At 49.0% G+C, this 14,070-nt stretch overlaps 1 pseudogene; it reads left to right on the top strand.

Moving 5' to 3' along the window:
• Positions 1 to 4,145: 4,145 nt before the first annotated feature.
• On the top strand, positions 4,146 to 4,873 carry LOC147998698 (double homeobox protein 1-like; annotated as a pseudogene).
• The last annotated feature ends 9,197 nt before the right edge of the window (positions 4,874 to 14,070 follow it).

Below are 14,070 nucleotides of genomic sequence, written 5' to 3'. Positions count from 1 at the left end.
CCTAAGGCACACTCCACTCTGGCTTCCTCTTCTGAAGCCTGCTTACCACCTCCACGATTTCCTGGATACTCTGTCCAAAGCCAGGAAGGACCTATGGTGCTCCCTCCTTGAACGATCTGTCTGCTGGATGGTTGATTCCTAGGACGTTTTTTGTGCTTCCTTGTTCTGTGTCCAGAATGGCATGCAAGGGACTGCGAGACTTTGGGAGATACTTTGCTGAGTCTGATAGGTTTCTTGAGGTCTTGTTCCGGGTCTCCTATTCTCAGGTGGGAGGCGTGGCAGGTGTAAAGCGTCGTGGCATGACCTTGATTCAAGGGTCTGCAGTACGACTGTAGCCCACCACGCCTTTCGAGTGGGTAGAGCTCCGGGAGCAGAGGCAGAGGTATTTAAGGGCAGGGGACCCAGCCCTATGGCTGGCATTTGCTGAAGCTTGAGCTTGCTCTGGAGCGGTCCTGACTATAGTCTCCAGCTTGAGGACTCCTGGCATCGAATCCTTAGGAGCATGGAAGCTGGAAGCAATGTGGATAGCAGCTGTGTGCTGCGGGAATCCCGGCGCAGGAAGACGGTTTGGCAGGCCTGGCAAAAGAAGGCCCTGCTATTAGCTTTCAGCAAGAACCAATACCCTGCTTCTGGGACAGGCAGGATCTGGCCAGGCAAATACAGCTCCCTGCGTCCCGCATCCGAGCGTGGTTTCAGAACCGAAGGAGTCGCACTGGAGAGGTGAGTCACGGCCCAAAGCAGTCCAGCAGAGCCTGCATTCCGCTAGCATTCCAACAGCTCGAGGAAGGGTTTGGCTCCAGGTCACAAGGTAGCAGCATGCCCTCGGACAGCAGAAGGCCTCGCACTCGACTCAACTTGCAACAGCGCAGGATCCTAGTGCAAGCCTTTGAGAGGAACCCGTTGCCAGGCTTTGCTACCAGGGAGCAGCTGGGCCAGAGGACAGGTTTTTCTGAGGACACGATCCACAAATGGTTTCAGAACAGAAGAGCGCGGCAAGCCCGCGCTCCAGATCAAGATGTGCCTGATTCACAAGTGCAGGATGTGGCAACTGGAGGACTCAGTGGCAGGGCTGAGGCAGAACAGGACAGCCTGTTAACGATGGCTGCTTCAGGAGGTGTTGGCATGGAGAACTCGAGCTCCAGCGACCAGCCCCACTTCCACAAAGAGTCCCAGCAACCCCAAATGGCACTGCCCGAAGGACGAGGCCAATCACAGACAGCGACTCAAGCATACGAGGCAGGACCTCTGGAACTCCTCCTTGATGAACTGCTGGAAGAAGACCAAGTGGAGGGTGACAGGCCATTCCCTGTGGATCTGGATTGAAATTCTGGTGGCAGGGAGCACGAGGGTGTCCAGGAAACCATCTTGCAACTGGCTGCCACGGACTGTGTTTCCAAGGAATCCTCGAGTTATTGCGACCCACCCAATTTCTCCAGAGAGTCTCAGCTACCACTATGGGCACAGCCTGAAGGACAAGGCCAAGAACAGGCTCTCACTCAGGGATGCAACACGGGACCCCCGGAACACTTCCTTGTTCAACTGCTGATGGACGTTCGAGTGGAGAGGCACTCCCCAGGCCCTGTACATCTGGAAGGTGCAGGGCAGCAAATGGATGCAACACCTGAGCTGCCTCTCTCTCAAGAAGAATATGAGCCTCTGCTGGGTATTCTCCGATTCCTAGCCTGGAAGCTCGTATCCAGAATACACCTGCAGTCCACACTTGAGAATGTAGACAGCCCAAAAAGTATATGCATCAAAACCCCTATTACAGTGGCTGATTTCGATGCAAAGCATCTTGCTTACTAGAAGGAGGAAATGCACGTGGGTTTTCCATGTGGTGTGCCTCCCTGAGGGCTTTGAGACGAGGAAATGGGCTCTCAGGATGCGATTCTTCTGAAGGGGCAGAGGGCAAGATCACCAGGGACTCCTAAAACAACAAGGAGGCCTAATGAAAAGGCCAACTGACAGAACACAACATTGGACTGGCTCCATCAGACTCCAGGAAATCTCATGGGTCACCAGGTATAGGCTACATATCTCAGGACACTAAACCAGGAAGGAGTTATGAAGACTTCTTCCTTGGGACTAAGAACTGTTGCTCTTCTTACCAATGCCTTATGCTTAGCTGTGAGATGACTAACAATCCACCCATTCTATATGTACTCCTGGCACATTTGTTTAGTTTACTTTTGTTTTGTTTTGTCTTGCACTGTTCTACTTCCCATTGTATTCAATAAAGATTTGCATTGTTGGTTTGTTTGCTTGCTTACTTGTTTGCTTGTGTGTTTGTATGGGTGGTTGAAAGGCTGTTTGGTTTAGGCATGAGCTTTCCAATTGAAAGGGTGGTAAGATTTTGGAAGGCAGTGAGGCGGGATGAGAGGTCTGAAAGGGAAATAACAAGGAAAGCTGATCAGTGTTCAATGTAGACATGGCAGTGTTTGCTAAAGCAAACAAGCGGGGAAAATGTCAACTTAAAGAAGAATGTGTGTAAGGCCACAAAACTGTAAATAAACATCATCCTGGAAATGGAGTGCAACCAAAGTATCGTGAACAATTCATTCCAGGATTGACACTGATTCAATCAGACAAGCTGAATACCTTCCTCCTCCCACAGTGAGGTGTTTCCCACAATCTCCCGTATCCGTCTTTTAACCTTGAGTTTCCCAAGCCTAGCACGGCCCTGCATTCCCTAATGTGAGGTCCCTCTGAACCCACCTGAAGACTGCAATTGCCTAGAGGTAGGCAGTTGGCCTTGGGTGCATGCAGCCACATTTCCTCAAGGAGCATAGGGCTTATACAATTCTTTCAACACAGGTTTTCGGTCTTTTGTTCCACATTCACAGGTCAGACTTGCTGGCCGTGTTTTTGTGTATGCTTGTGTATGTGTATGTGTTAGTGTGTGTGTTTGTGTGTGTGTGTGTATGTGTGTGTGTTATTTGTATTTTTGTTATATGTGTGTGTGTTTGCATGTTCGTGTGTGAGTGCCTGTGTGTGTGTGTGCTTGTGTTGTGTGTGTTATTTGTATTTGTGTTATTTGTGTGTGTATGTGTGTATGTTTTTGTGTGTATGTGTGTCTGCTTTGTTGTGTGTGTGGTTATTCTATTTGTGTTATTTGTATGGGTATGTGTGTGTGTTTGCGTGTGTGTGTGTGTGTGTGTCTGTGTGTGTGCTTTGTTGTGTGTGTGGTTATTCTATTTGTGTTATTTGTATGGCTATGTTTGTGTGTTTGCGTGTGTGTGTGTGTGTGTGTCTGTGTGTGTTTGTGCCTGTTTTTGCATGGACCATGTTAATTGTGAGAATTCCTGAAAATCTGGCTCAACTGTTCTGACAGGAAATGCATGAATGTGCGTTCCCGAATCTCTACATGAACTATTTTGGTTTTTGGGCTATTTGCCTATGTAAAAGACTTTCTTTCGGCATGTGCTATATTCTTCCCTCGGTTTAATAGAGTTCTGTTGCTCCCAACTACCAGCTAGCCCTACAAGCATGAAGGAAGTGCCATGACTTGCATGACTCCTGGAAGTGATGTCCTTGGGTCTCAGGACAAGTGGTTGGGATCCTCAGTTGGTGGGTCTTCTCTTTCCAACCTGTGTGGATCCAGATGGGATGAGATCAGCACGGATTCCACTTGGCTAGTGATACCACCTAAGGCACACTCCACTCTGCCTTCCTCTTCTGAAGCCTGCTTACCACCTCCACGATTTCCTGGATACTCTGCCCAAAGCCAGGAAGGACCTATGGTGCTCCCACTTGGACGATCTGTCTGCTGGATGGTTGATTCCTAGGACATTTTTTGTGCTTCCTTGTTCTGTGTCCAGAATGGCATGCAAGGGACTGGGAGTCTTTGGGAGAGACTTTGCTGAGTCTGATAGGTTTCTTGAGGTCTTGTTCCGGGTCTCCTGTTCTCAGGTGGGAGGCGTGGCAGGTGTAAGGGGTCGTGGCATGACCTTGATTCAAGGGTCTGGAGTACGACTGTAGCCCACGGCTCCTTTTGAGTGGGCAGAGCTTCGGGTGCTGAGGCAAAGGTATTTACGGGCAGGGGTCCCAGCTCTAAGGGTGGCATTTGCTGAAGCTTGCGCTTGCTCTGGAGCGGTCCTGACTATATTCTCCAGCTTGAGGACTCCTGGCATCTAATCCTTAGGAGCATGGAAGCTGGAAGCAATGTGGATAACAGCTGTATGCTGCGGGAATCCCGGCGCAGGAAGACGGTTTGGCAGGCCTGGCAAAAGAAGGCCCTGCTATCAGCTTACAGCAAGAACCAATACCCGAGCTCTGGGACAGGCAGGAACTGGCCAGGCAAATACAGCTCCCTTCGTCCGGCATCCAAGTGTGGTTTCAGAACCGAAGGAGTCGCACTGGAGAGGTGAGGCACGGCCCAAATCGGTCCAGCAGAACCTCCATTCCGCTAGCCTCCCAACAGCTCGAGGAAGGGTTTGGCTCCAGGTCACAAGGTAGCAGCATGCCCTCGGACAGCAGAAGGCCTCGCACACGACTCACCTTGCAACAGCGCAGTATCCTAGTGCAAGCCTTTGAGAGGAATCCGTTGCCAGGCTTTGCTACCAGGGAGCAGCTGGGCCAGAGGACAGGTTTGTCTGAGGACACGATCTACATATGATTTCAGAACAGAAGAGCGCGGCAAGCCCGTGCTCCAGATCAAGATGTGCCTGCTTCACAAGTGCAGGATGTGGCAACTGGAGTTCTCAGTGGCAGGGATGAAGCAGCACAGGACAACCTGTTATCGATGGCTATCTCAGGCGGTGAGGGCATGGAGAACTCGAGCTCCAGCGACCAGCCCCACTTCCACAAAGAGTCCCAGCAACCCCAAGTGGCACATCACAGACAGCGTCTGAAGCATACGAGGCAGGACCTCTAAAAATCCTCCTTGATGAACTGCTGGAAGAAGACCAAGTGGAGGGTGACAGGCCATTCCCTGTGGATCTTGATGGAAATTCTGCTGGCAAGGAGCACGAGGGTGTCCAGGAAACCATCTTGCAACTGGCTGCCCCAGACTGTGTTTCCAAGGAATCCTCGAGTTATAGCGACCCAACCAATTTCTCCAGAGAGTCTCAGCTACCAAAATGGGCACAGCCTGAAGGACAAGGCCAAGAACAGGTTCTCACTCAGGGATGCAACACGGGCCCCCTGGAACTCTTCCTGGATCAACTGCTGATGGAAGTTCGAGTGGAGACGCACTCCCCAGGCCCTGTACATCTGGAAGGTGCAGGGCAGCAAATGGATGAAAACCTGAGCTGCCTCTCTCTCAAGAAGAATATGAGGCTCTACTGGATATTCTTTGAGTCCCAGCCTGGTAGCTCCTATCCAGAAGACACCCGCAATCCACACTTGAGAATGTAGACAGCCCAAAAAGTATATGCATCAAAACCCCTATTACAGTGGCTGATTTCGATGCAATTCATCTTGCTTAGTAGAAGGAGGAAATGCAGGTGGGTTTTCCATGTGGAGTGCCTACGTGAGGGCCCTGAGATGAGGAAATGGGCTCTCAGAATGGGATTCTGCTGAAGGGGCAGAGGGCAAGATCACCAGGGACTCCTAAAACAACAAGGAGGCCTCATGAAAAGCCCAACTGACAGAACACACCATTGACTGGCTCCATCAGATTCCAGGAAATCTCACGGGTCACCAGGTATAGGCTACACATCTCAGGACACTAAACCAGGAAGGAGTTATGAAGACTTCTTTCTTGGGACTAAGAACTCTGCTCTTCTTACCAATGCCTTATGCTTAGCTGTGAGATGACTAACATACCACCGATTCTATATGTACTCCTAGCACATCTCTTTAGTTTACTTTTGTTTTGTTATGTCTTGCTCTGTTCTACTTCCCATTGTATTCAATAAAGTTTTGCATTGTTTGTTTGTTTGTTTGTTTGCTTGCTTGTTTGCTTGTGTGTTTGTATGGGTGGTTGAATAGGCTGTTTGGTTTAGGAATGAGCTCTCCAATTCAAAGGGTGGTAAGACTTTGGAAGGCAGTGAGGCGGGATGAGAGGTCTGAAAGGGAAATAACAAGGAAAGCTGATCAGTGTTCAATGCAGACATGGCAGTGTTTGCCATAGCAAACAAGCGGGGAAAATGTCAACTTAAAGAAGAGTGTGTGTAAGGCCACAAAACTGTAAATAAACATCATCCTGGAAATGGAGTGCAACCAAAGTATCGTGAACAATTCATTCCAGGATTGACACTGACTCAATCAGACAAGCCGAGTACCTTCCTCCTCCCACAGTGAGGTGTTTCCCACACTCTCCTATATCCGTCTTTTAACCTTGAGTTTCCCAAGCCTAGCATGGCCCTGCATTCCCTAATGTGAGGTCCCTCTGAACCCACCTGAAGACTGCAACTGCCTAGAGGTAGGCAGTTGTCCTTGGGTGCATGCAAGAACATTGCCTCAAGGAGCATAGGGCTTATACAGTTCTTTCAGCACAAGTTTTGGGTCTTTTGTTCCACATTCACATATCAGATTTGCTGGCCGGGTTTTTGTGTATGCTTGTGTGTGTGTATGTGTGTGTGTGTGTGTGTGTGTGTATGTGTGTGTGTTATTTGTATTCGTGTTATATGTGTGTGTGTTTGCATATGCGTGTGAGTGTCTGTGTGTGTGTGCTTGTGTTGTGTGTGTTATTTGTATTTGTGTTATTTGTGTGTGTATGTGTGTGTGTTTGTGTGTGCGTGTGTGTGTGCTTTGTTGTGTGTGTGCTATTTCTATTTGTGTTATTTGTATGTGTCTGTGTGTGTGTGTGTGTGTGTGTGTGTGTGTGTGTGTGTGTTTGTGCCTGTGTTTGCATGGAACATGTTAATTGTGAGAATTCCTGAAAATCTGGCCCAACTGTTCTGACTTAAATGCATGAATGGGCATTCCCGAATCTCTACATGAACTATTGTGGTTTATGTCTATTTGCCTGTGTAAAAGACTTTCATTCTGCATGTGCTATTCTCTTATCTCGGTTTAATAGAGTTCTGTTGCTCCCAACTACCACCTAGCCCTACAAGAAGGAAAGAAGTGCCATGACTTGCATGACCCCTGGAAGTGATGTCCTTGGGTCTCAGGACAAGTGGTTGTTATCCTCAGTTGGGGGGTCTTCTCTTTCCAACCTGTGTGGATCCAGATGGGATGAGATCAGCACGGATTCCACTTGGCTACTGATACCACCTAGGCACACTCCACTCTGCCTTACTCTTCTGAAGCCTGCTTACCACCTCCACGATTTCCTGGATACTCTGCCCAAAGCCAGGAAGGACCTTTGTTGCTCCCTCCTTGGACTATCTGTCTGCTGGATGGTTGATTCCTAGGACATTTTTTGTGCTTCCTTGTTCTGTGTACAGAATGGCACGTAAGGGACTGCGAGACTTTGGGAGAGACTTTCCTGAGTCTGATAGGTTTCTTGAGGTCTTGTTCCGGGTCTCCTGTTCTCAGGTGGGAGGCGTGGCAGGTGTAAAGCGTCGTGGCATGACCTTGATTCAAGGGTCTGGAGTACGACTGTAGCCCACCGCTCCTTTCGAGTGGGCGGAGCTCGGGGAGCAGAGGCAAAGGTATTTAAGGGCAGGGGTCCAAGTCCTACCGCTGGCATTTGCTGAAGCTTGCGCTTGCTCTGGAGCGGTCCTGACTACATTTTCCAGCTTGAGGACTCTTGGCATCGAATCTTTAGGAGCATGGAAGCTGGAAGCAATGTGTAGAGCAGCTGTGTGCTGCGGGAATCCCGGCGCAGAAAGACGGTTTGGCAGGCCTTGGAAAAGAAGGCCCTGCTATCAGCTTTCAGCAAGAACCAATACCCGAGCTTCTGGGACAGGCAGGAACAGGCCAGGCAAATACAGCTCCCTGCGTCCCGCATCCGAGTGTGGTTTCAGAACCGAAGAAGTCGCACTGGAGAGGTGAGGCAAGGCCCAAAGCGGTCCAGCAGAGGCTCCATTCCCGCTAGCCTCCCAACAGCTCAAGGAAGGGTTTGGCTCCAGGTCACAAGGTAGCAGCATGCCCTCGGACAGCAGAAGGCCTTTCACTCGACTCACCTTGCAACAGCGCAGGATCCTAGTGCAAGCCTTTGAGAGGAACCCGTTGCCAGGCTTTGCTACCAGGGAGCAGCTGGGCCAGAGGACAGGTTTGTCTGAGCACACGATCCACATATGGTTTCAGAAAAGAAGGGCACGCCAAGCCTGCGCTCCAGATCAAGATGTGCCTCCTTCACAAGTGCAGGATGTGGCAACTGGAGGTCTCAGTGGCAGGGATGAGGCAGCACAGACAACCTGTTACCGATGGCTGCTGCAGGAGGTGTGGGCATGGAGAACTCGAGCTCCAGCGACCAGCCCCACTTCCACAAAGTGTCCCAGCAACCCGAAGTGGCACATCACAGACAGCGACTCAAGCATACGAGGCAGGACCTATGGAACTCCTCCTTGATGAACTGCTAGAAGAAGACCAAGTGGAGGGTGACAGGCCATTCCCTGTGGATCTTGATGGAAATTCTGGTAGCAAGGAGCACGAGGGTGTCCAGGAAACCATCTTTCAACTGGCTACCACGGACTGTGTTTACAAGAAATCCTCGAGTTATAGCGACCCAACCAATTTCTTCAGAGAGTCTCAGCTACCACAATGGGCACAGCCTGAAGGACAAGGCCAAGAACAGGCTCTCACTCAGGGATGCAACACAGGCCCCCTGGAACTCTTCCTGGATCAACTGCTGATGGAAGTTCGAGTGGAGACGCACTCCCCAGGCCCTGTACATCTGGAAGGTGCAGGGCAGCAAATGGATGCAACACCTGAGCTGCCTCTCTCTCAAGAAGAATATGAGGCTCTGCTGGATATTCTCTGAGTCCCAGCCTGGAAGCTCCTATCCAGAAGACACCCGCAATCCACACTTGAGAATGTAGACAGCCAAAAAAGTATATGCATCAAAACCCTATTACAGTGGCAGATTTCGATGCAAAGCATCTTGCTTACTAGAAGGACGAAATGCACGTGGGTTTTCCATGTGGAGTGCCTACCTGAGGGCCCTGAGACGTGGAAATGGGCTCTCAGAATGGGATTCTGCTGAAGGGGCAGAGGGCAAGGTCACCAGGGAATCCTAAAACAACAAGGAGACCTAATGAAAAGCCCAACTGACAGAACACACCTTTGGACTGGCTCCATCAGACTCCAGGAAATCTCATGGGTCACCAGGTATAGGCTACACATCTCAGGACACTGAACCAGGAAGGAGTTATGAGGACTTCTTCCTTGGGACTAAGAACTGCTGCTCTTCTTACCAATGCTTTATGCTTAGCTGTGAGATGACTAACAAACAACCCATTCTATATGTATCCTAGCACATTTGTTTTTTTTACTTTTGTTTTGTTTTGTCTAGCTCTGTTCCACCTCCCATTGTATTCAATAAAGATTTGCATTTTTTTGTTTGCTTGCTTGCTTGTTTGCTTGTGTGTTTGTATGGGTGATTGAATAGGCTGTTTATTTTAGGCATTAGCTTTCCAATTCAAAGGGTGGTAAGACTTTGGAAGACAGTGAGGTGGGATAAGGTCTGAAAGGGAAATAACAAGGAAAGCTGATCAGTGTTCAATGCAGACATGGCAGAGTTTGCCAAAGCAAGCAAGCGGGGAAAATGTCAACTTAAGGAAGAATGTGTGTAAGGCCACAAAACTGTAAATAAACATCATACTGGAAATGGAGTGCAACCCAAGTATCGTGAACAATTCTTTCCAGGATTGCCAATGATTCAATCAGACAAGCCAAATACCTTCCTCCTCCCACAGTGATGTGTTTCACACACTCTCTTGTATCCGTCTTTTAACCTTGAGTTTCCCAAGCCTAGCACGGCCCCGCATTCCCTAATATGAGGTCCCTAAGAAACCACCTGAAGACTGCAATTGCCTAGAGGTAGGCAGTAGGCCTCGGGTGCATGCAGCCACATTTCCTCAAGGAGCATAGGGCTTATACAGTTCTTTCAGCACAAGTTTTGTGTCTTTTGTTCCACATTCACATGTCAGACTTGCTGGCCAGGTTTTTGTGTATGCTTGTGTGTGTATGTGTGTGTGTGTGTGTGTGTGTGTGTGTATGTGTGTGTTATTTGTATTTGTGTTATATGTGTGGTGTGTGTTTGCATGTGCGTGTGTGAGTGTCTGTGTGTGTGCTTGTGTTGTGTGTGTGTTATTTGGATTTGTGTTATTTGTGTGTGTTTGTGTGTGTGTTTGTGTGTGCCTGTGTGTGTTTGTGTGTGCGTGTGTGTGTGCTTTGTTGTGTGTGTGGTATTTCTATTTGTGTTACTTGTATGTGTATGTGTGTGTATTTGCCTGTGTGTGTGTGTGTGCATGTGTGTGTGTGTGTTTTTGTTTGCGCTTGTGTTTGCATGGAACATGTTAATTGTGAGAATTCCTTAAAATCTGGCCCACTGTTCTGACAGGAAATGCATGAATGTGCATTCCCGAATCTCTACATGAACTATTGTGGTTTTAGGCCTATTTGCCTGTGTAAAAGACTTTCTTTCTGCATGTGCTATTCTCTTCTCTCGGTTGAATAGAGTTCTGTTGCTCCCAACTACCACCTAGCCCTACAAGAAGGAAAAAAGTGCCATGACTTGCATGACCCCTGGAAGTGATGTCCTTGGGTCTCAGGACAAGTGGTTTGGATCCTCAGTTGGGAGGTCTTCTCTTTCCAACCTGTGTGGATCCACATGGGATGAGATCAGCACGGAATCCACTTGGCTAGTGATATCACCTAAGGCACACTCCACTCTGCCTTCCTCTTCTGAAGCCTGCTTACCACCTCCACGATTTCTTGAATACTCTGCCCAAATCCAGGAAGGAACTATGGTGCTCCCAACTTGGACTATCTGTCTGCTGGATTCTTGTTTTCTAGGACATTTTTTGTGCTTCCTTGTTCTGTGTCCAGAATGGCATGCAAGGGACTGCGAGACTCTGGGAAAGATTTGCTGAGTCTGATAGGTTTCTTGAGGTGTTGTTCCGGGTCTCCTGTTCTCAGATGGGAGGCGTGGCAGGTATAAAGTGTCGTGGCATGACCTTTATTCAAGGATCTGGAGTACGACTGTACCCCACGGCTCCTTTCGAGTGGGCGGAGCTCCGGGAGCAGAGGCAAAGGTATTTAAGGGCAGGGGTCCCAGCGCTACGGCTGGCATTTGCTGAAGCTTGTGCTTGCTCTTTAGCGGTCCTGACTATATTTTCCAGCTTGAGGATTCCTGGCATCGAATCCTTAGGAGCATGGAAGCTGGAAGCAATTTGTAGAGCAGCTGTGTGCTGCGGGAATCCCGGCGCAGGAAGACAGTTTGGCAGGCCTGGCAAAAGAAGGCCCTGCTATCAGCTTTCAGCAAGAACCAATACCCGAGCTTCTGGGACTGGCAGGACCTGGCCAGGCAAATACAGCGCCCTGCGTCCCGCATCCGAGTGTGGTTTCAGAACCGAAGAAGTCGCACTGGAGAGGTGAGGCATGGCCCAAATCGGTCCAGCAGAGGCTCCATTCTGCTAGCCTCCCAACAGCTCGAGATAGGGTTTGGTTCCAGGTCACAAGGTAGCAGCATGCCCTTGGACAGCAGAAAGCCTCGCACTCGACTCACCTTGCAAAAGCGCAGGATCCTACTGCAAGCCTTTGAGAGGAACCCGTTGACAGGCTTTGCTACCAGGAAGCAGCTGGGCCAGAGGACAGGTTTGTCTGAGGACACGATCCACTTATGGTTTCAGAACAGAAGAGCGCGGCAAGCCCACGCTCCAGATCAAGATGTGCCTGCTTCACAAGTGCAGGATGTGGCAACTGGAGGTCTCACTGGCGGGCATGAGGCAGCACAGGACAACCTGTTACCGATGGCTGCTGCAGGAGGTGTGGGCATGGAGAACTCGAGCTCCAGCGACCAGCCCCACTTCCACAAAGAGTCCCAGCAACCCCAAGTGGCACATCACAGACTGCGACTCAAGCATACGAGGCAGGACCTCTAAAAATCCTCCTTGATGAACTGCTGGAAGAAGACCAAGTGGAGGGTGACAGGCCATTCCCTGTGGATCTGGATGGAAATTCTGGTGGCAAGGAGCACGAGGGTGTCCAGGAAACCATCTTGCAACTGGCTGCCACAGACTGTGTTTCCAAGGAATCCTCGAGTTATAGCGACCCAACCAATTTCTCCAGAGAGTCTCAGCTACCACAATGGGCACAGCCTGAAGGACAAGGCCAAGAACAGGCTCTCACTCAGGGATGCAACACGGGCCCCCTGGAACTCTTCCTGGATCAACTGCTGATGGAAGTTCGAGTGGAGACGCACTCCCCAGGCCCTGTACATCTGGAAGGTGCAGGGCAGCAAATGGATGCAACACCTGAGCTGCCTCTCTCTCAAGAAGAATATGAGGCTCTGCTGGATATTCTCTGAGTCCCAGCCTGGTAGCTCCTATCCAGAAGACACCCGCAATCCACACTTGAGAATGTAGACAGCCCAAAAAGTATATGCATCAAAACCCCTATTACAGTGGCTGATTTCGATGCAAAGCATCTTGCATAGTTTAAGGAGGAAATGCATGTGGGTTTTCCATGTGGAGTTCCTACGTGAGGGCCCTGAGATGAGGAAATGGGCTCTCAGAATGGGATTCTGCTGAAGGGGCAGAGGGCAAGATCACCAGGGACTCCTAAAACAACAAGGAGGCCTCATGAAAAGCCCAACTGACAGAACACACCATTGGACTGGCTCCATCAGATTCCAGGAAATCTTATGGGTCACCAGGTATAGGCTACACATCTCAGGACACTAATCCAGGAAGGAGTTATGAAGACTTCTTTCTTGGGACTAAGAACTGCTGCTCTTCTTACCAATGCCTTATGCTTAGCTGTGAGATGACTAACATACCACCGATTCTATATGTACTCCTAGCACATCTCTTTAGTTTACTTTTGTTTTGTTATGTCTTGCTCTGTTCTACTTCCCATTGTATTCAATAAAGGTTTGCATTGTTTGTTTGTTTGTTTGTTTGCTTGCTTGTTTGCTTGTGTGTTTGTATGGGTGGTTGAATAGGCTGTTTGGTTTAGGAATGAGCTTTCCAATTCAAAGGGTGGTAAGACTTTGGAAGGCAGTGAGTAGGGATGAGAGGTCTGAAAGAGAAATAACAAGGAAAGCTAATCAGTGTTCAATGCAGACATGGCAGTGTTTGCCATAGCAAACAAACGGGGAAAATGTCAACTTAAAGAAGAATGTGTGTAAGGCCACAAAACTGTAAATAAACATCATCCTGGAAATGGAGTGCAACCAAAGTATCGTGAACAATTCATTCCAGGATTGACACTGACTCAATCAGACAAGCCGAATTCCTTCCTCCTCCCACAGTGAGGTGCTTCCCACAATCTCCCGTATCCGTCTTTTAACCTTGAGTTTCCCAAGTCTAGCATGGCCCTGCATTCCCTAATGTGAGGTCCTTCTGAACCCACCTGAAGACTGCAATTGCCTAGAGGTAGGCAGTTGGCCTTGGGTGCATGCAGGAACATTGCCTCAAGGAGCATAGGGCTTATACAGTTCTTTCAGCACAAGTTTTGGGGCTTTTGTTCCACATTCACATATCAGACTTGCTGGCCGGGTTTTTGTGTATGCTTGTGTGTGTGTGTGTGTGTGTGTGTGTGTGTATGTGTGTGTGTTTTTTGTATTCGTGTTATATATGTGTGTGTGTTTGCATATGCGTGTGAGTGTCTGAATGTGTGTGATTGTGTTTTGTGTGTGTTATTTGGATTTGTGTTATTTGTGTGTGGGTATGGGTGAGTGTTTGTGTGTGCCTGTGTGTGATTGTGTGTGCGTGTGTGTGTGCTTTTTTGTGTGTGTGCTATTTCTATTTGTGTTATTTGTATGTGTATGAGTGTGTGTTTGCGTGTATGTGTGTGTGTATGTGTGTGTGTTAATTGTATTGGTGTCATATGTGTGGTGTGTGTTTGCATGTGCATGTGTGAGTGTCTGTGTGTGTGCTTGTTTTGTGTGTGTGTTATTAGTATTTGTGTTATCTCTGTGTGTGTATGTGTGTGTGTTTGTGTGTGCGTGTGTGTGTGCTTTGTTGTGTGTGTGTGAGATTTCAATTTGTGTTATTTGTGTGTATATAGGTG

This window comes from Rattus norvegicus, chromosome 20 (assembly GCF_021556685.1).
Source record: "Rattus norvegicus strain SHRSP/BbbUtx chromosome 20, alternate assembly SHRSP_T2T, whole genome shotgun sequence".
Taxonomy (NCBI): Eukaryota; Metazoa; Chordata; class Mammalia; order Rodentia; family Muridae; genus Rattus; species Rattus norvegicus.
This window is presented reverse-complemented; position numbering and strand designations above follow the sequence as displayed.